Source organism: Crotalus tigris, unplaced genomic scaffold, assembly GCF_016545835.1.
Source record: "Crotalus tigris isolate CLP2741 ecotype Arizona unplaced genomic scaffold, ASM1654583v1 scf7180000017952.28453644438:3035480, whole genome shotgun sequence".
Lineage (NCBI taxonomy): Eukaryota > Metazoa > Chordata > Lepidosauria > Squamata > Viperidae > Crotalus > Crotalus tigris.
The window spans coordinates 2,732,879-2,759,201 of record NW_024096741.1 but is presented as its reverse complement, the minus strand read 5'-3'; the positions used below and the strand labels follow the sequence as shown (position 1 = coordinate 2,759,201).

General features: G+C 37.0%; 1 protein-coding gene across 3 annotated transcripts in view; it reads right to left on the bottom strand.

Moving 5' to 3' along the window:
- Nucleotides 1-25,384, bottom strand: part of PAG1 (phosphoprotein membrane anchor with glycosphingolipid microdomains 1) — a 98,950-nt gene extending 73,566 nt beyond the window's left edge. For all 3 annotated transcript variants that reach the window (XM_039345509.1, XM_039345513.1, XM_039345512.1), the window contains exon 1: nt 23,665-25,384. The gene's annotated coding sequence lies outside the window, so the exon portion shown is untranslated. The remainder of the gene's footprint in view (nt 1-23,664) is intronic.
- Between the last annotated feature and the right edge of the window lie 939 nt (nt 25,385-26,323).

The following is a 26,323-nucleotide window of genomic DNA, read 5'->3' as shown; positions in this document are numbered from 1 at the left end:
AGTAGATGGCCTATAGATCTGTGACAAGCCATATAGGGCTTCACAGATTAAAACCAGCATTTGAATTCCACTCGGAAGCCTAGAAAACAAAAGTATGGAGCCCAGAGCACCACCAACAGATGAACTGAAACCTCTAGTTGTATGTCTTATAGATATATAGTCAGGAAGTAGCATTATAAAAGAACATTTCATTTTTTTTCAATGTTTACTTTTGATGATCAAAAAAGCAATTTAGGTTATGAGAACCTTATTGCTCTCAAATACCAGAGGAGGGCACCTTGGGAAGCTTATCCAAGGTCAGGTCTGCATTCCTTCATACCAGGTAGGCAAACTTTGAGGAGACAAGATGCACATTTTGCTTTATAAATCTTTTGGGGATTGGAGAAGTGGGCAGGGCTGGTGGGAAGTAGAACCAAAAATGCAGCTGATCTGCAGTGTCACGAAGAGTCGGCAGAATTGGTCATTATCATCATTCTAATAATAGGAAATAAGAATTGTTTTGTGGGATTTTTTTCTTCAAATTCTATAATCATAAATGACTTGAGATGGGGAAGGAATGGAAGTTACTATTCCATTTCAAGTAGGAAAACATCTAGACCGCACACTGCTTTTGATTAAAACTGGTTAGGCTTTCTGAATTAATTTGTACTGTTTGTAGATATTTTTGTGCAAACAGTCACTTGCAAAGGTTATGCAAGTAATAACACACATTTTCTAGAAGATCATAAATATCCTTGGTAATAAGTTTTAGGTTTCAGCAGCCAGCTGTGAACGGAAGGGAGGATAGGTTAATATAGCACACAAAGGAAAATTAAGCCATAAGTTAAAATGTTCCACTAAAAGTTAAATGTAATGTTGTTACTGAGTTTAATTGCTCAGAACCGGTGCCTCCATCAATCGTAACTGTCTTCATACAAGCCTGGAATAAACTCAAACTGACCTCTAGAGAAAGCAGGCTGCAGTTATACAAATAATGATCTCTCAGCCCCTATAAATTGTTCTGAAGTGATCTATCATATTAAAAGCTCTTCTCTCCTGGTCAGAGGCAAGAAAGTTCTCACAAATCTTGGCATATGAATCGAAAGTAATAGAGGTGAAAAAGAATATTCTTCTACCACTTTTAAAACAAAAATCTAAAGAGTAATATGCTACATCCAAAATGAGGTGTTCTTAAGTTCTGTTCATTTTCTTGGAAAAGATTTATGATAATTTTCCTGCTAGGAAAGTGGGGCTCAACATTCCCCCACATATTTTGAAGTGGGAGATTCATAATTTATATTAGCACAATTCATACATTTGTAATTTTTATTTTGTGGTGTTAAAAAGAATGGTACCACTATACAGAGCTCGGTTATAAATTTAAGTAGTCTTTCACGGCTTTTTGTTAAAAGTTATAATAAAATATTAAAAATACAGCCATTTTTATAATATCAGCTCTTTTCAAATGAAGAAACTCCAACATGCTATAGAAATCTCCTTTATTACAATTATTTTGATGAACCAAATGTTCAGAGCAAGAATCAGAAACTTTTTCCAGTTGGTTTTTTTTATGTTATGTAATTCGCATAATGTCCAAACATCCAAAAATGAACATTAAGTATATTTTTTAAAAATACAGTTTCATGAAATCTTGTGTGACAATCAAAGCATTTTAAGTTAGACCAGTACATGAGATTTAGAGCATATTTAAGTTTAAAAAATATTAAATTTGAAGGGAAGGGGACATAATTCTGAGTCACTGTAGTTAAGGACTTGCAGGAGAGATACTATGAACTGAAAATGGCTGTGCAAAACTGGAGCTGACAATTGCAAGAAAGGCCAAGGAACAGTCAATAGACCAGTGCTTTGGAAACTTTCTATATAAGAAGAGCATGGGAATTCACCCACATGTGCTCCGGACAGCTACTGCTTGTGAGAAGACCACAGGATACTGAATTTCTACAGCTCTATGAGTGCTGGAATAGGACAGGATCAGCCATCTTGCTGCAACCATTTTAAAGGATGCTAAATTTATAAACATCACTTTCTAATCACTTTCAGAAATTGCCTATTAATTATCTTAAAGCTATTAGAGACTTTAGGAATGACAAGTTTGAAAAAACTTCATTGGGTAAATTTAACCTCAGCTCTGAACAAAAGTTCTATAAAAATTAATTATAGGTTCAAGAAGTTAAAGAATTTGAAATAAACAGCAAGAAACTAAGTTGATCTAAGAAAGTTGTAAATGGATTAAGGACCCAGTTAAATTTGGAATATTGACTTTGCTATAAGATTTTGGAATTAACTACACAAAATAAAAAGCTTCTCAAGGGAAACAGACTATAATAGCCTGGCTATTGTAGGCTATGATAAAGATAAGTGATGATTTTAGAAATTGGACATTAGAAGGCATTAAATATTCTAAGTAGAAGAAAAAAATAATACAAGTCTGTTGTTGATGTCAGTTAATATTGGACTTACAAAATTACCCAGAACATTATAACATCAGAAATATTTGAAGAATGGAATCAGAAATTAGTAATTACAATATCAACATTGTCAGTAACAATGTTTACTTCTATGGATAGACTATGGATAGACTAATTCTAAATGGTGTTAATGAAGGAATAACAGATCTGGAACAAATTTTATCTGACGAGATAAAGAAAGTACCAAAAGTGGAACTACAAACTATTTTTATCTGTAGTTTTAACTTCTTTAGATGCACCTCCTAGACAGTCATCTTCCCCCTCTTCTTTATTTCCTTAATGTTATTTTCATATTTCATTAACTATCTTCATTAAAGACATAGCCCATTCATTGTTCTTTTGCTTAGCCTGAAAGCAAAATGATGGGATATAAATATATAATAAACAAAAAAGTGTGCAAGTTAATAGACTATTTCAGCAATGTCACCCATCATTCCAAGAAGACTGTGAACTATAATTATTCTAGTCTTCTTACTTGCAAAGGCATGTCATTATTCTGCCCTATGATATATTTTTTTCTGTTGAAAAACAGATCACATAGAATGTAGAACTCCTTTTGGAATTACAAAAAACACTCTGTCTAATGTTGCTTAAATAAAGTTTGAACATGTAAATAATAAATGTTTAGATTTCCCTCCATCTGTATACAATGTGGAAATGCTGGAGAAAGAGTTACCATAATACTTACAGAATATTTCAAGGAATATATTGAACAAAATTGACACAATATAATTACATATTTTCATAATGGAAGAAAATAACAGTATTATAATTGCATTCAGTTTCATCAGCAGTCCAGAGATGGTGTCTAGATGATCTAACACAGAAAAGCAGTAATAGCAGATAAAAGGAAAGGCTGTGGAAAGAGGCCAAAACTATATTAGGTGAACATCACTTTAAAGAATTTAAATTGGGGCCATGTGGCTACTGAAACAATGCTGACTCTTATTTTTTTGAGCCTTAGTGAGATTGTGGTTAAGATGTTGAGCTAGGACCGGGGAGCTCTGGTTCAAGTCTGCCTTCAGTGATTAAACAAAATTCAGTCATTTACTGAAAGCTTAAAACTGGAACAGTAGAAAGGCAAGAAGGAAAGATATTCATGCTATAAGCTATTGTCTTCTTTCAAAATTACACCTAAAATGATTGCTTATTCATTATTTCTCATTTACAGGAATTCTAATCCATAATCTATTTCAGTCCTCCCTCCCTCTCTTCCATTATTCCTTTGCTTTGCTAAGAAAAGCAAGGGAGAAGGTTTTAAGAGGGAAAGTAGTAGTTGTAGTATTAAAAATTCTTATCCACATTCTTTCTGTTCCTGTTTTGAAAAAAGTCCGGCACCCGAGGCCACTGCCTGCCCCATCCAGCATCCTCTCTGCATGCTGTGTCCAATGGGAAGACAGAGGCCCATCTCTTAGCGCATGAATTGGCTGCTGGATGCATGGCTGGGTCAATTTGTCCCGCAGTGAATCACCTGCAGCGAGACGAGGGGGGAGGAGTGACTAGGGAAGAGTGGCAGGGAAGGCTGGGGTGGTGGGCCAGGGGAAGCAGCCAATTGTCCCATTCTGGTCTCTAGATCCTTCGCATCAATCAATTCAAGCAGAGTCAGTGAATGTAATAGATAAGGAACCAAGCAGGTAGTTTTTGTTCTTTTAAATATACTTCTGCTCCACCAACCTTTTGTAACAATAGAAGACAAAACTTTTGAACATTCTGCACTATAACTTTGGGGGGAGGCAAATGACAAAGTATATCTCTTTAAGCAAATTAGTAAATATTGCAAGGTAGAAACTTTCCTATCAGGGTAGATTTGGATTTAGTAGATAACCTAACTTGTGATCACAAGTGATAGTACCTATACTGATGATACTGTTGGTCCATTTATCATACATATTTCTGTAACCAATTAACATAAAACAATAGAAAATTAGCAATCACTGGAAATGCATATAGGTAGTCCTCAGGTTACGACAATTGAACCCCAAATTTATATTGCTAAGTTAAACATTTGACAAGTGAGTTTTGCCCCATTTATGACTTTTCTTGCCAGAGTTAAGTGAATCATTGCATTTATTAAATTAGTAACATGGTTGTTAAGTGAATCTGGATTCCCCATTGATTTTGCTTCCCAGAAGGTCACAAAAGGTGATTACATGACCCTGGGACACTGCAACTGTCATAAATATGAACCACTTGCCAAGCATCTGAATTTTGACAATGTGACCATGGGGATGCAGCAATGGTCATAAGTGTGAAAAACGGTCATAACTCACTTTTTTCAGTGCCGTTGTAACTTTGAACGATCAGTAAATGAACTGTTTTAAGTTGAGGACTACGTGTATTGCAACAGGCTTTGCTCATGGGCAATTTCTTTGGGATACCATAATGAAAAAATAAATCTATTCCCAATCTTATTTGTTTATTCATTTGATTTTTATGACACTATTTATGTCACCATTACAGTGTATTACTAAAAAGTTAAAAACATCAACATTCATTTACATATACAAAATAAAATCTTCATTTATGAAGTTTTAGATTTTGAATAAAATATCTTCATGTTTTGGGGGAGGGGGAGAATGGCATTACAAAAATTTGTTGCTACCTTATCCCAAGATATTTTTTTCAACTTACTAATCTAGGTCAGAGGTCCCCAATCTGTTGGGCACCTGGGACTGATTCCATGGAGAGAGGTTTTTTTCATGGATTGGAGGGTGTATGGTTTTGCGTGCTGCATGCATCCTGCAGATGAGGCTTTGCTTGTTTGCACGGACTGGTTTCTGGCATGCCGTAGACTGGTGCTGGTCCACCGACTGGGGGTTGGGGACCCCTGATCTAGGTTATAACCCTGGTATTTCCCAAAAAGCATGAGTTTGCTTAATTTCTGAGTCCAGTGCTGTTGATCATTGAGGCTATATAGATAAATCCAACTTTATCATCATATAGAGTTCTGGCTATTTAAGTGCTGTGAATCTACTCATTTTGCAATCCTATGTCCATCTATTGTGGCCCACACTTTTCCTCAAATGTCAAAACTGAGCCTGTGATCATTAAAATATCATCCTCCTCTGCTAGAGAAACTTCCTTACATCACTTTGAATAATAACAGTTTTTCCCAAACAACACATCCTGGTTTTCTGTCATGTGTTTATAAAATAGTTGTATCTGCATAGTCAACAAGATAATGGCAGTGCTTTCAATCTTGACAACTTTAAAATGTGTGAAGCCTTCAGATCCATGCTGACTGGAGAAGTCCACAGATCTTAAAGTTGTCAAGCTTGAGAAACAATGGATTACAGAGAACATGCAATAAATAAAATCTGTACCTATATTTGTGATAATATTAAGGAATAATTTATAACAATAAAGTTGGAAGGGACCTTGGAGGTCATCTAGTCCAACCCCCTGCTCAGGCAGGAAACCCTATACCATTTCAGACAAATGGCTGTCCAGTCTCTTCTTTTTTTTTTTTTTTTATTAAAAGTTTTATAAATTTTACAAAAAAGAAAAAAGAATACAAAACAAGAGACAACATATACAAAAAAAATAAAACTAAACAATACATATATAAAAAGAAAAACCCCCCACCCCTCCCAAACCCCCCCCCCTCCCTTCCCCCCCCCTGAGCTTCCCAGAGCAGAATATAGGCTTAAGAAGTAAAAATAAAAATTAAATTAAGAACTTTATATTTATATATATAAAAAGATTATCTATAATATATATAAAAATAAAACTTATGAAAAAACTATATAATATTTTTGTATACCCAATCTAAATTGTATAAATTTTATCCATTTATCCCAAACAGCAAGAAACTTCTCTTGCGTTTGTTGCTTTAAGAAAGCCGAAATCTTTGCCATTTCCGCCAGATAAGCTACTTTAAGAAACCATTCCTGCAATGTAGGCAAAGATTCCTTCTTCCAATATTGTCCTACTAACAGCCTAGCGGCTGTAATCAAATTTAACATCAAAACAACCTCCTTTGTATCACAATCTGTAACAATACCTAACAAAAATAATTGCGGAGTAAATTTTACCCTCCTTCTAAAAATTCTCTGGATATTCCACCATATTTGATCCAAAATGCTTTTATCTCTCTGCATGACCACCAAATATGATAATAGGAAGCCTCCTTATAACCACATCTCCAACATTTGGGTTGCACGTCAGGGTACATATAAGACATTTTTTGTGGATCAAGGTGCCATCTATAAAACATTTTATAAAAATTCTCCCTTAAGTTCTGTGCTTGTGTAAATTTGACATTTCTCACCCAAATATTTTCCCAGGTGTCCAATGAAACTGGCTCACCAAAATTCTGCGCCCATCTTATCATACAATCTTTAATTAGTTCCGTTTCTGAATCCAATTCAACTAAAACCGCATAAATTCTCTTAATGTGGGTTTGTCTTGAATCCTTCACTTGCTTGATAAGATTTTCATCTTCTCTAAGAAAACCCACCTTACAATCCATCTTCCATCTGTCTAATAATTGCCTATATTGGAACCAAGAATAAATAAAGTTTTCTTGCGCTAACTCTTCCCGTGATTTTAATTGCCAGTTTTGTCCATCCCATTTAAGTAACTGTCTATAAGACACCATATCCATTTTAACCCCTCTTTTTATTCCTTCTATCGCATGCCAAGGTATAGCCCATAATGGTACTTTGAAATCACTTTTATAATATTTTCTCCAAATCCTAAGTAAAGAAATTCTTAAGATATGAGATTTAAAAGCCCAATCCATTTTTTTATTGAATATTAAATAGGCATGCCACCCATAAAGTAAATCCCATCCCTCTAGATAAAGTATCTCAGAATTTGTCAAATTTACCCAATCACTGATTAGTGTTAAAACCACCGCATCATAATATAATTTCAAATTTGGTACCTTAAGTCCACCCCTCTCACGGAAGTCTTGCATAATTTTAAACTTAACCCTTGGCTTTTTCCCTGCCCAGATAAATTTATTAAGACCCTTCTGCCACTCATTTAAATTAATCTCATTTTTCAAAATTGGTAACATTTGAAACAGAAAAAGAAACTTGGGTAAAATATTCATTTTTATCACTGCAATTCTTCCCATGAGGGATAATTGCAACTTTTCCCAGTTCTTCAAGTCCTTCTGTACCCTGACCCACAACCTTTCATAATTATTTTTAAATAATTTTACGTTAGAAACAGACAACATCACCCCCAAATATTTTACCTTATTAACAATCTCAAAACCCGTCAGGTTAGTCAAAATCTGCTTCTCCTGACTAGACATATTTTTAGGTAAAATTTTGGTCTTATTTACATTAATCTTAAAACCCGAGACCAAGCCATAATGATGAATCAACTGTAATAAGTTTACTACAGAATGATCAGGTTGCGACAAAGTAACAACCAAGTCATCCGCAAAAGCTCTTAACTTATATTCTTTTTTATTAACATATATTCCTTTAATTTCCTGAGACTCTCGAATTTTGATCAATAATATTTCCAATGTTAAAACAAACAACAATGGCGATAAAGGACACCCCTGTCTAGTACCTTTCTCTATTGTGAAAACCTCCGAAAGACCTCCATTAACAATAAGTTGTGCTGTTTGTTTTGTGGTTTTCTTTGCTTTTATTTAGTAGTAGTGGTAGTAGTAGCAGTAGTAGTAGTAGTAATAATAATAATAATAATAATAATAATAATAATAATAATAATGTTGGAAGGGACCTTGAAGGGTCCAACCCCCTGCTCAGGCAGGAAACCCTACACCATTTCAGACAAATGGCTGTCCAGTCTCTTCTTAAAAACTTCCAGTGTTGGAGCATTCACCGCTTCTGGAGGCAGGTTGTTCCACTGGTTAATTGTTCTAACTGTCAGGAAGTTTCGCCTTAGTTCTAGGTTGCTTCTCTCCTTGATTAATTTCCACCCGTTGCTTCTTGTTCTGCCTTCAGGCACCTTGAATGAATGACTTGCCTCCAGAAATTGCGGTGCTTCCACACTGGAAGTTTTAAAGAAGAGATTGGACAACCATTTGTCTGAAATGATATAGGATTTCCTGCCTGAGCAGGGGGTTGGACTAAAAGACCTCTTAAGACTATTCTCTTATTCTGAATTAGTTAAAAGAAAGCAATAACTCAATTGCAGAAGAGTTTATGTTTTCATGCAATTAGCCTTTTTTCATTTGAGTGGACCACTGCAGCTTTTTCTGATTGCCAAGTGTAGCATTACTACTATCAGAGTAAGTCACCATATCCCTAAATCATCTGTATTTATTCTATCCATCTCTGCAATGCCATGCTTTTTAAAGTGTGGCACATAAATTTACTATTCCCTTGAGTTAGATATTCATCTTGGCAGGAACACCTCCCGATTAGTCATAAGTGTGGGACAAAAGCAAGTAAGAAAGAAATAACATATATAGCTGGTTAAAAACTTTGAACACATTCATTTTACAAAATCATAGATGTCAGTGGTAATGCAAAATCAGAAAAATGTAGACTGATATGCAGAAACTGTCCAACTGTCAAGCAGCTTCTAAATAACATAAAGGGGGAAGTGAAGTATGTTGCCCTATTGATTATTTTTATCAATTTTGAAAGCTTTTTTTCTTGAAAACATTTTCTAAAATCCAACAGCAGACCGTAGCCAACTAAATGAATAAAATGTCTGACTTTTGAGGCTGACATTTCAAATAATAGCAAGCATTTACAGGACAAAGGATCGCTCAAACGGTAAAAATAACCCTAATACAGGTAGTCCTTGACTCATGACCACAACTGAGCCCAAAATTTATGTTGCTAAATGAGAAATTTGTTAAGTGAGCTTTGCCCTATTTTACGACTTTTCTCACACATTTGTTAAGTGAATCACTGCAGTTGTTAAGTTAGTAACACAGTTGTCAAATGAATCCGGCTTCCCCATTGACTTTGCTTGTCAGAAGGTCACAAAAGCTGATCACATGACCCTGGGACATTGCAACCAGCATAAATACGAGTCAGTTGCCAAGTGCCTGAATCTTGAATACTGACCATGAGGATACTGCAATCATTCTAAGTGTGAAAAATGGTCATAAGTCACTTTTTTCAGTGCTGTTGTAACTTTGGTCGTAAATTTAGGACTATCTGTATATTACATTAACTGAAGAATGTTCCTGATTCATTCCATGTGTCAAATGCTTGGTCAAGTACATTGTTTTTCTTTAAAAACACTGTTGCAATTGTAGATTTTATTAACAGTGCTCCCTAGTACTGATATTCTTCTTGTAATAACAACTTTGCTTATGTTAAAGTAACTGCACAAAACAACATTGTTTCTTCCAACTTATTTCATTATTAGAAATCAGCCTTTCTTGGGGTCTCATTTTGAATCAATCTCCTCTATTTTTACTTTTATTTCTTGTTTAATGTATTTTTTCTGTTCTGCTTTGTAACTGTTTGTTGATGTAATTTAACATACATTTCTATTGGTTGTAATAAAGCTAGGTGTGCATTTTGTTAATTCCTTGAAGTTGGTTTTGGATGGCTTGCATTTGATTTTGGAAATAGTTTTGTGCCAAATGTAGTAGCTACCAGGGCTGTGCACAAGCTTTCAGGGAAGTGCTACAGTTCTCATGCAGCGATAGCATCTCTCTGCTGTTCATTAGGGCTTTTCAACCGGTGGTACGCCTACCACTTGTGGTACATTAATGAGTGGCAGGTAGTACTCAGCTCTGCCTAGCCAAGTGTAGTGGGGGAGGGAAAGAGCCAGCACAGGCAAGGACTTACAATGAGACAGTTCTCTGGAGCTGCAAAGGCCCCAGACTCACTTCTGGCTCACCCTCCCCCATGAGAAAGGAGGAGGGGGGTGGAGACAGGAGAGCCTATAAAAGGAGGCAGTTTGGACAGGAGAGGGAGAGAGAGAAAAAAGCAGCAGCCTTGGGAGGAGGCAGAATCAGCTGCATGAAGGGGAAGAAGGAGGGGGAGGGGGAGGGGGAGGTGGGGGGGGAAGGTGGGGGGGGGAGAGGAGATCAAGCAGGCTGGCCATGAGCTGATCTACAACTGCTGTGGCAGCCACCTGTGCTGGCAGCAGCAAACAGGCAAGAAATGCAGCGGGAGAGGGGTCGCCCTCCAAGAGGAATGAAAAAAGGCAGCAATGGCTGGAGGTGAGGCACGGAGGAGGGAAGGAGATGGAGAGTGGAAGGATTCTTATGTGCTTTTGTGACTTTGAAGTTCTGGGATTTGTGCAATAAGGGCTTTGTGTTCTTAAGAAGTGTTTGGCAATTTCTATTTGGCTGATGGCTGATGTCTTGTGTTAGCTTCTATTGCTCTGCTGTTGTTAGCTGTAAGTTTTGCTGCAAGGGATTTTGAAGTATTTTTCTCCTGAATGATTTTGCCTGTAGCATTCCTTTACTTATGAATGGAGCCGTTTGGGGAGGTTACCTTAGCCGGCAGCCAGTACTTACATTTTTTTTCTTCCTTAAGTGCCGGCTGCGCTCCTTACTTTCCTTTCTAGCCAGTAGCTAATTCTTAAAGGGGAATGTGCCCTTTTAAGCTAGTTTACTCAGCAGCTTGTCTTTTCTGTCTCTGGAGGCCTTTCCTTGTTTGATCACTATATGGAAGAGGGAAAATATTGGGGGGGGGTTCAAATTCTTCCTTCAGAAGGAGATGGGAATGAAAAAAAGGGAGGGAGGAAAGGAAGTCCCGCCTTAGGCACTTGGCCACCAGCAGCTCTGCCCTTGACTTTGCTTGTCAAAAGGTTGCAGAGGGGGATCACATGACCCTGGAACACTGTGACCATTATAAATATGAATCAGTTGCCAAGCATCCAAATATAAATCACATGACCCTGGGCATGCTGCAATGGTCATAAGTGTGAAAAATGGTCATAAGTCATTTCAGTGCAATTGCAACTTTGAACAGGTTTTTTTTTTGGTCATCAAGTTTTTGACACCTTGCTAGGTGGTACTCAAATATTGCCATATCCTAAAAATGGTACAATCGGTAAAAAGGTTGAAAAGCCCTGCATTAGAACACCTGACCTTTTCAGGCTTCCATTTCTGATTCACTCATAAAGTTAATGCAACTTCTAAAGCAGCAGGGAACTTGGAATAGTCAGCCTGCTTTAATGAACAGCAGAAAGATGATATGTTTACACAAGGTTCATAGCACTTCAGGCAAACTGTTTTAGAAGCCTGGACAGATTTTATTTGTATATGTTTTAAAAAAATAACTTTGGCTCTTATCTCACTTCAGCTGCTGAATTTATGGACTTCACACAGAATTTGTAGCCTAAAATTTGCCACTATTTGGTCCAAAATGTATACATCAATATCTGAAAAAATTTATTGTTGATCCATCTTCTCCACATAATACTACAGTTCACTAAATGGTCCGTTGCATAATTAATGATTACTTGAGTTAGCAATTTCTGCATCATCATAAAACTCACCTAACTGCTTTTTAGATGATGATACTATCTACCTGCAGAGCATATTGTTGCAGATATTGTTACATTGCTATTTTCTGTGGCACCATTAGAGAACACTGTGCAACATTCTTTTGTACTTTGCTCTGTGCTACATATTGATAGTGAAAAAAATTGTGGCAATTTCTATCCACAACATAACTTGGCAATATATGTCATTGTGAAATACTTCCATTGCAAGTGAAATGAAAGGTTAATGATTCTACAGTTTCACAACGGTGGCTATTTTGACATTGCTTATTGTATATATAATTATATATGGGTGTGTATTATATAATGGGGACAATTATATCACAATATACAGTATACTCCCTCATCAGGAGAAAAAAGCTTTAAGTATGTTTAAAAGCAAATTATATAAGGAAATAAAGTGTTTCCAACTGGAAGCAGAATATAGGTTCTAAAATTCTTAGAAATAATGGATAGATTTCTAAACTGCAAAAACCTCTTAATTAGATTTCAATAGCTCTTCCCTCATCATTTGAAGAAATTTCACCTCAGTTAATCATTCTCAACTGGAAACAGATGTTAGGCTTCTGCTTCAAGGTTTTCCTGCTGCTTTTTTCTAGGATGAATTGCCAATACCCCCCCTTTTGTGTTACCACTTAGCATGATGTTTCAACTAAGCTGATACCTTTGGTCCCTAAAGGTATAATTTATCAAAAAGATTCTGTCAGGATTAAATACATTTTTTTACACTACAGCAGTATTTGATGACCTTCAAGGTCCCTTCCAATTTTTATTATTATTATTATTATTTAGTATTTACCACCCTCAGCAACTTTAAGATCACACCTGGAATATTGCATTGAGTTTTGGTTCGCCACAATGTATAAAAAAAGGTTGAAAAGCTAGAAAGAGTGCAGAGAAGAACAACAAAGATGTTTTGGGGACTGGAGGCTAAAACATACAAATGGTTGCAGGAATTGGGTATGTCTAGTTTAATGAAAAGAAGAACTAGGAGTGATATGACGGCAGTGTTCCAATATCTAAGGGGCTACCACAAAGAAGACAGGGTCAACCTGTTCTCCAAAGAACCTGAAGGCAGGACAAGAAGCAATGGATGAAAACTAATCAAGGAGAGAACCAACCTAAAACTAAGGAGAATTTCCTGACAGTTAGAACAATAAACCATTGGAACGACTTGCCTCCAGAAGTTGTGGGTTTTCCAACAGTGGAGGTTTTTAAGAATAGATTGGACAATCATTTGTCTGAAATGGCATAGGGTTTCCTGTCTGTGCAGGGAGTTGAGACCAGAAGACCTCCAAGGTTCCTTCCAACTCTGTTATTTTGTTATTCTTTTTAAGATATGTGGACTTCAACTTCCCAGAATTTCTCTGCCAGTCACTGGCTGGAGAATTCGGGGAGCGGAGTCTGGATATCTTAATGTTGTTGAGAAACTCTGTTCTCCTCTGCACAGGATACTTAATTTAGAATTGTATCCTAATATAATAGTGGATGTCTTTAATTACTTGGTCCCAAAAGGAACTAACTGGAACGAATCACTCCCCATGTCTGCCATTTCCATTGCTAAAAGTGATCAACAAGAGCATAGCTATAAGTCACGGCTTTAAGTTCAGCTAGACTGCAGAGTGACATATTTCCATTACCGTTATCATAAGCATGATCAGCATTTTGTACTTGCAATGAATGGCAGCAAGCACTTAAGCTAAACTGATCGTAACAAAACATATCTAATCATCTGTATTTCCACTGTCACAAATAACAGCTGAATTTAAAATCATATTTGGATCTTTATTCTAGTAAAATGATTTGCACTATTATTGCCTAATGCTGCAGAGATCTGAAAGCTTGTCTACATAGAAGAAAACACTGAAAAGCTGAAGGAACATTATACATAACTGTCATTTTATAAACAGTTTCAAACTATCAGCAAAGGAATCACAGCACTAAAAGTTGTATTTTTAACAGGTGTCATAAAAAAAATCAGAATCCAAGCTCTTACCTTTTGTGACAAAATATCCTTCTTAAAGAATAAAAATAATATTACTTATAATTTAAAAGTGTTAATATGAAAGGAAGTGAATTGCTTTTTTCATTTTCACATTGACTAATGTGCATACTTCTGGAATTAATTGATCTGTATAGATTTGTACCATGTTCTCATAACAGGCTTCCCTGATTAATGGGCAGGTGGATCAGAAGACAAACTAGTCGTTTAAAAAGAGTTGCTATGGTACTAGAACACAAGTAAAGCTCTCTGATTTGTAAAATAAACTTTTATGACTACATTTTGCTCTTAATAAACTATAAATTATATTATAAACTTCAAAGTATTTTACAGACAGAAAGGAAAAAATAAAATATGTGTCCTAAATATATTCAACCATATTGAACCATACCTTAATCATATGGCTGTTATGCTGCAATAACAATAGTTAAAAACCACAAAAAGTTGCATAATGGGGAAGCTGGTTCTCACGTTGCTAACAAGCCTAATAGCCATTCCCAAAGCAATCAACAGGTGCAGCCTTTCCTTCTTTCACAGAAAAAACAAGCCTTTTCTCCTTCATAGCCAAAACAAGTGAAAAAAATGAACCAGAATCTCTCTGCCTTAGTTTGTCCTTATATAGGTTTCTCATTTAAATAAGTAGAATGTTCACTGGAATTCTACATCTTCATTTCAATAACTATTACTAGTCAAAACTTTGAAAGACTTGGCTTCTAGATTAACTGGTCCCAATTCAAGTTACTATAATGGAAGTTTGACATGCTCATGGAATGTTAGAAACATAAGACCAAAGCACGCTAATATAATTCCATGTAAATTGGAAAAACACTCAAAATAAAATAATATTCAACTTAAAAAAACATAAAAGTAGGAACAGGGATATTTGACTCCTTTAAAATGCTCCCATTTCATCTTCTGTGCAACACCTCCCTTCACAAGAAAGGGGAGGAAATCTACATTACTAGAAGGCAGTGGTGGGATTCAAATATGTGAACAACCAGTTCTCTGTGTGGATGCTGCTTCCAGAAGTCCATTCTGGGCCTGGGCAACAAAAAATTAGCTACCAGTTCTGCCAAACTGGTACGAGCCAGCTGAATCCCACCACTGCTAGAAGGCCACCTCTGATCCTTTGGGAGGGTCTCTGGCTTCAGAAAACATGTCTCTTCGTGTTGCAAGGATTGTTCTAGTTTTGTAATGAGTGGCTTCCATTTTTTGCACCTTTTTGAGCTCTACATTAATCACATACTGCATCACATTATAGTGACCAGAATTCCAACAGCAGTCGCAACGCTGATTTCTAACAGCATTACCGCCTCAACAGCAAACTTGTCAATTTATGCAAAAATTAATATGGGCAACACATGTAAAGAAGGAGCTGCTTAATTTATACTGTGAAACTTTGGAATAAATAAATATGTTCAGTTATGCAGTTAAAATCAAGTTCAAGTTACAAGTTAAGCAAAAAATCTGACAACAGCATCATTGCTAGCAGAACAATAAACCAGCATTAGTCCTACCAGTAGTACAAGAACGGGAATGGGAAAACGAATGGATTTTGCAACTGTCCTTTTTAAGTTATCTTAAATCATGCCCATTGTTACTGATATCAATCTTCTGTGTTGTAGATGGGCTTTTTTCTGTATATCTGAAACATCAAACTGTCAAACCATGCAAATTGCACCATACAAAGCCCTTGACATAAGTGCTGCACAGCACATGGGAGCATATAGGAAGTATCTCTCTTTCAATGGCCCCCACAACTGCATCTTGGGTGACTGCTTTGGAAGCTGCTTCTGACTTTTCTCTTAAGGCTTTGTACAACCCTAATCCATATGTTGCCAAACAAAAAGAACTCTCAGGAAAACCTCTCTGGATTTATAAGAAGTTATTTGCTATCCAAGAATTGATATAGCTACTGATCTTCAACCATAGTCCTAAATTTTCTTTAAAAGGAATTCTTCTGCTATCAGTAAATTAATATATGGTACAGTATGTAGCCCAAATACAATACCCACAAGAATTCAGAAAAGTATTTTTTCTCTCTCTATTCTTTTCTATGGTTGAAGAATCCAGGTCAATTGAACCTTTTCATATGTGACTAGGGCAAATAATGGAATGCTGCTGCCTTAAGGTTTATGACGATTAATGAATGAAAGCCTCATGTCACAACAAATAACCCTGAGAATCTTTTATCAATTTTTTTTAGCTTATGAAATGTTTTCTTCTTAAAAAGCAGGTTGCAGATGGTACAATCCCAACAAATTAAAATTATTTTAATAACTGGTCAATGTGAAACTTGTTACTTAATGGAAATTGATGAATGAATGAGCCTTGCCTCTCTCATCCATTGTCATTAAAACTTGTTCAGCAAATACTGGCTTTCAGATATATTAGGAATAATCCAGGGAATTAATTTTTCATTAAAATAGATTTTAACCAAAAAAAGAGAAAAAATTATTTATGTAGTTGTTAATTTTTTAAAATGATTCTTCCAAGTACTTGTGGTTTTCTTTGCTTTTATTTAGTAGTAGTGGTAGTAGTAGCAGTAGTAGTAGTAGTAGTAGTAGTAATAATAATAATAATAATAATAATAATAATAATAATAATAATAATAATAATAATGTTGGAAGGGACCTTGAAGGGTCCAACCCCCTGCTCAGGTAGGAAACCCTATACCATTTCAGACAAATGGCTGTCCAGTTTCTTCTTAAAAACTTCCAGTGTTGGAGCATTCACAGCTTCTAGAGGCAGGTTGTTCCACTGATTAATTGTTCTGACTGTCAGGAAATTTCTCCTTAGTTCGTGGTTGCTTCTCTCTTTGGTTAGTTTCCATCCATTGCTTCTTGTTCTGCCTTCAGGTGCTTTGGAGACTAGCTTGACTCCCTCTTCTTTGTGGCAACCCCTGAGATATTGGAATATTGCTATCATGCCGCCCCTTGTCCTTCTCTTCATTAAACTAGACATACCCAATTCTAGCAACCTTTCCTTATATGTTTTAGCCTCCAGTTCCCATGACACATCCAGCCCACAGGCCGGCAGTTTGACACCCCTACCTTAGTCTCTCTTCCAAAGGCTTATCTGCATTATCTGTCTTTTGATCCACTATCCTTTGCACCTTCCAATCTTTCTGAAAAATGTGCTCAGATGGGGATTGGAATTTCAATATATACAAGAAACACCTACTACAATCTAGATTTTGGAATTTGCACTTCTATCAATGCAGCCTAAAGCTGCATTTGCCTTTTTACAATCTTACAATTGCATCTTACAATGGACTCATAGAGAATTTAGTTTGTGAACACCTACTGTATTTGTCCAAATTCCTGGATAATCTTATTCTTTCATGTGTCCATTTGATTTTTTGGCAATTGGCATGTTTTCAAATGTTAATTTCATTCTGTTATTTCACCCACTTTTCTAATCTGTCAAAATAATTTTGAATTTACTGTCTCTCTCTTCTTGAGCCTTAGGTATCCCACTCAATTTTGCAGCATATGCTGATCTGATGATAATCCCTCTGCCTCTTCATCAGAGTCATTAATAAAATATTGAAGAGTCCAATGGATTAAAAAAATAAGAAAAAAATAAGTGATTGCTGTATCCAGGTGGGATCAAAAACATTCAGAAATCCTCTGTATAGGATAGGATAGGATAGGATAGGATAGGATAGGATAGGATAGGACAGGACAGGACAGGACACAGGACAGGACAAAACAGAATAGAATTCTTTATTGGTCAAGTGTGACTGGACACAAAAGAAATTTTTCTCTGGTGCAGAAGCTCATAGTGTACATATAAACAGCAAGTAATAGGTCATAGGTCATAATCATAGTTAAAATAATTAATCATAAGTTACAATTGATAAATTATAAGAAACCAAAAGGAGAAAATAAAATTAAATAAAATATACTAAATAAAATAAATCATATTAAGGCTTGGTGAAATATCCAGATATAATCATTGTGTGTATAGATTACAAAATAGATATAAAAGTATCCTAAAATATTCCTTTTGCAGGCTGAAGAATCAAGGATAATCTTTTCTGATTCCAAGTACTGAAGAGCTACATAATGCAAGTCCTGCAGCAGATTTGCCAAGAAAGGATTTAGGAAAGAATTATGCCTCAGTATTTTATATTAATATTTTATTATATTGTAAAACTACATAATCTATTACAATTTTTCAATACAGTTCTATTTGTACAGTGTTAATTAAATATAGTTAGCATTTTAATATTTAGATAACAGTAAGAGGATTTCTAATGTTGTACTGTTTTTAATATCCCTCTTCCATTCTTGAGATCTGATTTTATCCTTCCTACAATTTGTAAATATATCAACCATGGTATATTCTAGCCCAGTGGTTCTCAACCTGTGGGTTGGGACCCCATTTGGGGTCGAACGACCATTTCACGGGGGTCGCCAAACAATGCAGTCCACCATTTTTTCCCCCTTTTCCTTAGCTGTGCTACTCCCTGTTCTTCTATTGGCTTTTGAAAGCCAATAGAATAGACTCTCTTGAATAGAGTCTAATTCTATTGGCTTTCAAAAGCCAATAGGAATTGTCCAGGCTGTCTCTGCCCTGCTGAGCCCGCCAAAAGTCCCATTCTGCAAACGGTGCTGCACCAGTTGAGTACTCCTCGACTTACGACCGGTTGAGTAGTCCTCAACTTACGACCGGTTGGAGGTCGCGGCATTAAAAAGGTTGAGAACCACTGTTCTAGCCTAAAGACAGAGCATGAATTATTCAATATTTTAATTGCTCTGAATCCTGATTCTAATTCTAATTGGCAGAATCTTAATACTTTGCAAAAATGTAAACAATTTTTTTTCTTATCAGTTCAAGTATTCAGCACAAATGATAATAAATAGTTCTGCTCATTGCCAGATCTCTGAGTGCCAGATCCAAAGAAAAGGTTAAAGACCTTTCATATTCCCAGCATTATAGTTCAGATACTTATGAATCACTGTCTGTGTACGCAGATAAGTAGATCATTAGTTGTATTTAGCTGAAAAGCTTTTCTGTTGCACGACTAGCTTGGAAATTTTCTCTTCAAGCAACAGTGGGAGTAAGTCCCATGGAGAGATCACCATAAGTACACACCTCTGCATCTATGCAGAAAAGGCTCAGTTTATGTATGGGAGAAGTAAAAGTTTTATATTGCCTGGGAGCAAAAGGAAGTAAAGATTTCAGCCTGGGAGTGGCATTTCAGAGACTGCATGGCAGCTGCAGTTTCTGAGGCCATTGTACCCTATGTATAAGAGAATTATCTTGAAATTTTTCTAATCAATCTAAAGAAAGTATATACAGCATTTAATGATGAGTGGTGTGCTATCATTTAACATTTTAATATGATGCTTTCTAGTTGTATAGGAAGTACAAATCTTAAAATTTCCAGTATGCATGAGAAAATTTACTTGAAGACCAAGATCCAAAGTTTATCCTAGTTTACCATGTTCAAGAGTTATACACGTACAGTATGTATGTATAAATATATTATGGCATTGTTCTACAGACTAAGATTCCTAATTTCTACATTTAATAGCAAAGTTCATCAGGCTAACCTATATCACAGACGGTTGCAAGTCTAAAATAAACTAAGATTTTCATGGCATCGTTTGTTATCTATTTCAAGTTATGATATAATATACAGGTTTGCAGTTCATGATTTAAAATTCAGATGGATCATTAAACACACTTAGAAAATTATTTCTGAATAAACCTAAGATACAGTTGCAACCGTAGTTCAGAAAAAATAACATTATATATCATGATTGATATCTATCTGCATAGTTTATTCTTTCTCCTGCTTCAGAAGAAACAATCCTGTTATCAAAATAAGGTAGTTTTTCAAACAGCAGAAGGTACCATATTAGCTTGACCTGTGGTTGTGTCTCAAAAGATCCAGACAACAGATGCTATGCTTTACTAATTAAACACTGTCAATAACTACTAGCAGCTATCCACGGTATACTTTATAGCAGGATCCTTGCACCTTTGTCATTTCGTGGGGTCTCAAAATCTTAAAGTTGCAGAGATTGAAACATACTGATTTATACTAAATTAAAATTGAACTGAACTCCTGATGACTTCATGGTCATACATGCTATTAGTTTTCTTAGCTACCATATAAAAGTGGTTAGTTACTGCCTTTTTCAAGCCTTTTTTTCCCTTTAGATTTCCCAGATTAATGTTCCATTATTCCTTTGAAATCTCCCATCCAAATACCAAAAATGCTTGAACCTGCTTTTCATGTTCCTGTTCAGAAAAGGTCTGCTGGATACTAACAGCAGCAATATGTCTCACCCTCTTATTATAATTGCTCTTCATTTTCTCTGCTGTGAAATCAAGAATGATGTGCAGAATCAGAGTTCCCCTCTTCTATCAAACATTCAGCAATTTCAATTTATTCCACAAATTATATATTTAATATTGTCAAAAATCATCTTGCTCTTGCTAATGAAGAAAAGGTTTCTTGGAATGCTCTCTCTTTTTAATAATAGTTTTTATTAAGGTTTAAAGATACAAATATAAAAAAACTAACGCATACTAAGAAAAATATAAAAAGTGAAAAGAAAAAATAAAGGGTGCGGAAAAAAGAAAAGATATATAAAAATGACTTTATCAAGATAAATAGTTTCAGTAACTTATTACCTTCTCTGACATCAGAAAAAGATCTTCCCATATCTCCTCTCTTATATATCAATTATAAAGTCTCATCATTCAGCCCTAAATAGCAAAAGTATATTAAGAGTTACCAGAAATTACACATATATTTTAACCCCAATAAAATAAGTCAGATTTATATTTTTTTATTTTTAACACAGTAACATATCATTTTCTCTAACAATATAACAAAAAACTCTTTTCATATCTTATCTCTTATCTATAAACAAGATCTAGTCAGTACAAATCCATTAAGAACTATCAGAAAGAGCATTATATATTTTAAATTTGATCAAATAAACCTATTTTGCATTCCTTTTGTTCACTTTTAAGAATCCTGATTTTTAATCCCTTCAAATAACAAATTGATTTCTTATCATTTACTCTTTGTCTCCTGTCAGAAACTCCTTAAAGGTTTGACACATCCCTTTTGTAAATCCAATATAATAAAGCTATCCAAGTCGCTCTTCTGGTTTATTATTTGTATATCCTCTTTAAGTTATTAAGATAGCAGCTGGTTTCATTTGTAAATCCAGTGTAACATCATTTTCCATATCACTCTTGAAATATAATATTTTAAAATCCATTTTCACATCCACATTTAAATCAGTTCTATTTCATCCAGTAAAATCTGTTCCTCTTTCATAATTTCTTTTTAATCCATTTTTATAATAGCAAACTATCTTAAGAATAATTAGAGTGCTTTTTTCTTAAATACCCTTGAATTGTTCTACATTCAAATAATACTGCTCCATTCTGTATTAACAGATCTCTTCTCCTTTAATTATAATATTTAGTTCTTCCTATTTTCCTCTAGTCAACTTTTTAGTCCCCCTTTATTATTTTTTATTCAACAATAAAAATACTTTCTATCAGTAAGGTTTCTTATAATTAATTTCAAAACCTTTGTGTGTGTGTGTGTGTTTGTGTGTGTGTGTGTAAAATTTTCAAAACTTTCCAAAACCAACATTGGAGTAATCCCTTTACTGTTTGTTCAATAATATTTCTTAACTGCTTAAACTTGCATGAAACTTCTTTCATCAAGAATAGAACAAAATTCACACAGAATAATGAAATTTGCTCTTCTGAAGATTCTTGACATCCATAAAACCATTAATAAGAAATTTCCTAAAGTGGTTAAGAAAAGAAGTATGCAAACCCACTATCTTTTTGAAGGTGTTGAACTGTGGTTTAGGTGAGATGACTTTCCTTCAGCTCCAAGAGTTCTAAAAACCATTAGAGACTATGGAGTACCTGTGGCTGATCCTGGTCCTCTCATTATTCCAGAGAGGAATTCTGAGCTGATCCATTCACCATCTTTGTTTCTGCTGTTGTTATTAGCTTTGCTCTCGTGGAACAGTTTTCACTCCATCATTGCTTCCCAGAAGCTATTTCTTGGGATTCTTCCATAGTCCATTGATATGCATGAGTCCCCTCGTTCCAAAATTAAATTAGATAAATCTGTACAAATACAGCATCTGTACTAGTCACAATGGCCCTGAAGTGGTTCATATAAATCTGAGGATAACCACTACACCCAGTCAAGTTGCAATCAGTTAACTGATAGCTGAGAGAATGTTAACTTAGAAATAAATTTAACTGAAATGTGCTGTGACTGGAATAGAAAAAAAAAAATCTATTTGCCATTGTTCGTAAAGACTTGGCAACAATCCATGAGATGCTGCACAACCTGTGATCCAATAACCTGGAACTGAATAATCCTGCAGCTCTTTCTGTGCTAAAGTAAATTACTGATACATTACACTTGCCACATGCTACCCTTTCTCCATCCTGTGCTAGAATTACAATGGAGGTTTCTTTCCTACTGCAGCAATCTCCCCATCCCATCATGTTCTCCCAAATAATGTCACAACAGACCTTAGTTCTTTGGGCTGCCATTAACAAACCATTAATTTATAAATACTTCCACTAACATCATGGGGATTATGTAAGATTACAACCACAAATAGCTGCAATCAAACAACCAGCTCTTAAAGCCTATGCTTGCAGTTTATAGACAACTAGGGGTTTTCTCCCCCAAGAAACACATTAGCTTTCAAATTCTATGAATGCACAAGTCCTTAATTTCCAGAATGTAAATGCACCTAAACACAAATTGTTATTGAAGTTCATAATCGGCAACCTTCCATTAATTTATTTAGACATTATGCCAAGTTGCATCTACTCTCTCAGCTTTTTCTTTCCTCTTGGGCTTTCTTCAACCCCATTCTCTGCAAAGCGGTATCATTCAACCTTCTAAAGTGCCTCTCAGAAACATTTTGTCATTTCCCATTCTCTAAACACATTTATTCTAGGATTTTCCCTAGGCTACCCAGTAAGTTTCAAAAACTGAACAGGAACATCATTCCATTACATTTTACCCACCCCAAAGTCAAGCTGCAATCAATTAACTGATACCACAATTTTAAGATCTAAAAAATGCACCAGCTCAAGAAGTATTTATTGATTTCCACTGAAGTTTTTTCTGGGAGAAGACTAAAATCCCTCTTTGCACATGGGAGTAAGTGGTAGCCATTTCTGTTCCCCAAAACTGTGCAACCCTTTCTCAATCTCAGCCTCTTGCAAGCCCTGCAACAGTTAGCAAAATGCTTGCCCTCCCAGGTCAATGGCACCTGATTCTTGAGGTGCAGAAAGAAAAAAACCTTTTTACTGGCCAACCTATTTGCCCTCTCTCTCTTCAAATTCTGTATGTATTGTACTGATTCTTGGACTAAATACGGATAAATATGGATAACCGGCTGGCGGCCACTTGTTCGCTCTCCATTTAGGAATCCAGAAGTAAAGGTCGCCATTCTCTGCTCCTTGCGCTCCCTTCCTTCCAACTGCGAAGACTCTTTCTGAACAGGGAGTTCATTTTTTTTTGGGGTACAAGTCACAGTTGCCAAATCTGGGGCTTTTGCCTCTTCCCAGAAACGCTCCTGAGCATCTACAGAGTATACTGTTCTCGCTACTAGAGCCAGCCTAAGCCACGCTCCCCACCCCTCCAAGAGTCTAACTGACCCTGGGATCCGGCAGCATGAAAGTCTCCCAAGCGGAAGGGGTCCGTCTCGTCATTTGTCGGGGTCCCTATTAAAATGCCAACCGTTCACGACTTACCAGAAACCCCGGCACCTCCGCCGGACTCCACGGACCGTCCGTGGCCAAAGATGCTCTCACCGCCTTTCCCGCGTGTGTAGCCGCGCCTCCAGAGGCGGCAGCCGGCACTACCGCGCTACGGCTGCGACTCCTGCGGCGAGAAGCGCCGAGTCCGACCGGAGCCAGCCTGGGGAGCCGGGAGCCCTCCGCAATCTCCTTTGGCAAATTAGACCGAGAAGGCGGGGGAGTGGGCAGCGCGGAGCCCAGGGCATCCGTCTCTCTCTTTCGCCCTCAGGCGCGGGGTGAAGGCGAGAGAGAAGCAGCCCCAGAGCAGGCAGTTTCTCCGACTCAGGGATTTTGATACGAGAGAGAGAGCGCGAGAGGGAGAGAGAGCACGACTAGTAATAGCCGCCGCTGCGCCACCGCGAGAGGAGGAGCGCCAGCGGAGCAGGAGAGGACAGCGCGAAAGCATCGCCGGCAATGCGCATGAGCGCCAGCTCGCAAGGCTCGCCACCGCCGGCACTGCTGGCGGCGTCGTTCAAATGACGAGAGTTGGAACGCTGGCGGCCTTCGTTCAGGGCGAGGGAGGTCGCAGCAGTCTTGGTCCTTCGGTAGACGGCCAAGCCAGCCGTTTCCTCGGTCTCGTCGTCCTGCTGGGCACTCGCGCTTCTCCGACCTCGGAGGAGGAGCGTGCAGCGCTCACCTCATCTTTCCGTCGGAGCAATATTGCCAGCCAGGCTCTTTCTTCCAGGGGAGGCTTCTTTTTCTATCCGTGGCGTTAAGTTGCTCAAACTCGCCTGAAAGGGCCAAGTTTTAAACCGGGCAGATGGTGGCCAGTGCAGCCTTTAGCTGGGTCAATGGGCTGTCGCACGTCGGAAGCTTGAAGGGCTTATGCGATCATCCCGATCGGGTGATTTTAATCAAGTCTGATGAGCTTTGATGATTCATTGCAAGCATCACCGCATCTCAGCCATCAGTGATTTCTCCCAGAAGGAGAGCGATGTCTGGTGGCAGAAAATCAGAAGAAATCTTGTGCCACCTTTTCAGACTACCACATTTTATTAAAAGACGAGCTTTTGTGAGCTGCAGCCTCCTATCAGATGCAGCTCAGTGACTAGGCTGTTGTAGGATTTAAACTGGGGTGAAAGTGGGGGGGAGAAAGGTTGATATACAGGTTACCTGAGAGACAGAGTACTGTACAGTGCAAATAAGTGTAACGTATTAGAAGTGATTGTGTTTGTGGACACCTGAGATGTGATGATGTGAGTCCAGCAACCTCCTACTCAATGGTGGAGTCCCAGTTTTCTAAAACATTCCTTTTGAGGTTCGCTATATAGAGTGTCGTGGGAAGTTGATTTGGCATTAGGCTTGTTTTGAGTCATGATGTCAACTTTGAGTTCATTAATTATTGTGCACAAAGTTCACAGAAATGCGTTTAGAAAAAAAAAGTACTAATTGTGAAAAGATGCTCCTAGGTTTCTTCAGTGACTTGATTATATCTTTAGAAAAGTTACACTATTGATTTAAGTCACTCAGGCAAAAAAGCAAACATGCCACTGGTGACTCATCTTGAAGTTAATAGGATGCAATTGGTTCATAGAACTCATTCACTTAGTTTTGTGAACTCTAACTACAGGTAGTCCTCAACTTATGACCACAAGTGACCCAAAATTTCTGTTGCTAAGTGAGACATTTGTTAAGTGAGCTTTGTCCCATTTTATGACCTTTCTTGCTATAATTGTCAAGTGAATCACTGTACTTGTTAAATTAATAACACGGTTATTAAGTGAATCTGAATTCCCCATTGATTTTGCTTGTCAGAAAGTCACAAAAAGTGAGTACATAACCCTGGGACACTGCAACCGTATGAATCAGTTGCCATACATCTGAATTTTGATCACATGACCATGGGAATACTGTAATGCAGACATGTCAAACTTGCGACATCATGTGACATCGTGCAACGTATCAGGACAGTTTTGCCATTGCCGGCAATGGGGTGGGCACAGCTTCGGGATTGAAACCCCTGCTGTAATGGTTGTGTTTTATGTCAAGGATTACCTGTATTGTGGTTTATGAACTATTGTAGTGCTTGGCTTAGCATGGTGAACAAATTAAGACATTGGATTAATTTGTGTGATATGCTAAGTCATGGCATGTTGCACTCAGTAAATGTTTCAGTCTCTAATAAATTTAAATTTGTACTTAGGGCTTGCTTTTAGTTGACTTCTCTGATCCACGGGGCCGCATCTGAGAGAAACCCAGACAGGGATTACTTTATGTTTAACTCCCCATTTTGTCCTCCAAGCACAGAAAACAGGAGTGGGGCTGCTGTTCCAGCTGCAGCTTCTCCACTGTTCCCAATTCTGCAGGCACTGAAAAAATAAAAAGAGATACATCTGATGGGGTGAGCCAGGGAGTTCCAGCCCTTCCCTGCTCATGTAATGGTTCCAGTCCAATCCAGTCATTGCAGAGGAATGTTTTAACTTCCAGCCTTCAAACAAAACCAAGAAGTGTTAGTCATCATAAAAGCTGTTGTGATAGCCAGCCAACAGACTGGCTAAATTTGTTGGATCATCTGGTATAACACTCATGTAAGACTCTTATCAGTGATTTATGATAAACCAAGCTTACAGAATCATGTAATCATGTAGCACAGGGATGTCAAACTCAATTTCAT